This window comes from Arachis duranensis, chromosome 5 (assembly GCF_000817695.3).
Source record: "Arachis duranensis cultivar V14167 chromosome 5, aradu.V14167.gnm2.J7QH, whole genome shotgun sequence".
Taxonomy (NCBI): Eukaryota; Viridiplantae; Streptophyta; class Magnoliopsida; order Fabales; family Fabaceae; genus Arachis; species Arachis duranensis.
The window spans coordinates 19649012-19650420 of record NC_029776.3 but is presented as its reverse complement, the minus strand read 5'-3'; positions in this window follow the sequence as shown (position 1 = coordinate 19650420).

Below are 1409 nucleotides of genomic sequence, written 5' to 3'. Positions count from 1 at the left end.
TCCCACCTACCTTCAAAATTCAAAAACACTTTCCCACCCAAACCCACCCTAAAATGGCCGAACCTACCCTCTCCCATTTTCCTATATATACCCTTCCATTCTACTTCATTTTCACACAACACAAACCCCCTCTTCTATACCTTGGCCGAAACCTACACTCCCCCTTCTCCTCCATATTTTCTTCTTCTTCTTCTTCTCTTCTTTCTTCTATTGCTCGAGAGCAAGCAATATTTTAAGTTTGGTGTGGTCAAAGCATAATCTTTTTTGTTTTCCATTACCATCAATGGCACCTAAGGCCGGAGAATCCTCTAGAAAAGAAAAAGGGAAGACAAAAGCTTCCACCTCCGAGTCATGGGAGATAGAAAGATTCATCTCCAAAAGCCATCAAGACCACTTCTATGATGTTGTGGCAAAGAAGAAGGTGATCCCTGAGATCCCTTTCAAGCTCAAGAAAAATGAGTATCCGGAGATCCGACATGAAATCCGAAGAAGAGGTTGGGAAGTCATAACCAACCCCATGCAACAAGTCGGAATATTAATGGTTCAAGAGTTCTATGCCAATGCATGGATCACTAGGAACCATGATCAAAGTATGAACCCAAGTCCAAAGAATTATCTCACAATGGTTCGGGGGAAATACTTAGATTTTAGTCCGAAAAATGTGAGGTTGGCGTTCCACTTGCCCATGATGCAAGGAGATGTACGCCCCTACACTAGAAGGGTCAACTTTAATCAAAGGTTGGACCGAGTCCTAATGGACATATGTGTGGAAGGAGCTCAATGGAAAAGAGACTCCAAAGGCAAGCCAGTTCAACTAAGAAGACTGGACCTCAAGCCTATAGCTAGAGGATGGTTGGAGTTCATTCAACGCTCCATCATTCCCACTAGCAACCGATTTGAAGTTATTGTGGATCGGGCCATCATGATTCATAGCATCATGATTGGAGAGGAAGTAGAAGTTCATGAAGTCATCTCCAATGAAATCTACAAAATAGCTGAAAAGCCCTCCACCATGGCTAGGCTAGCTTTTCCTCACCTTATTTGCCATCTATGTTACTCAGCTGGAGTTATCATAGAAGGAGACATCCCCATTGAAGAGGATAAGCCCATCACCAAGAAGAGGATGGAGCAAGCAAGAGAGATCCCCCACGGATCTCAAGAGATACATGAGGAAGCTCATCATCAAGAAATCCCTGAGATGCCTCAAGGGATGCACTTTCCTCCCAACAACTATTGGGAACAACTCAACACTTCCTTAGAAGATTTGAGCCACAATGTGGAACAATTAAGGGTGGAACATCATGAGCACTCCATCATTCTCCATGAAATAAGAGAAGATCAAAGAGCAATGAGGGAGGAGCAACAAAGGCAAGGAAGGGACATAGAAGAGCTTAAGGACATTGTTGGTC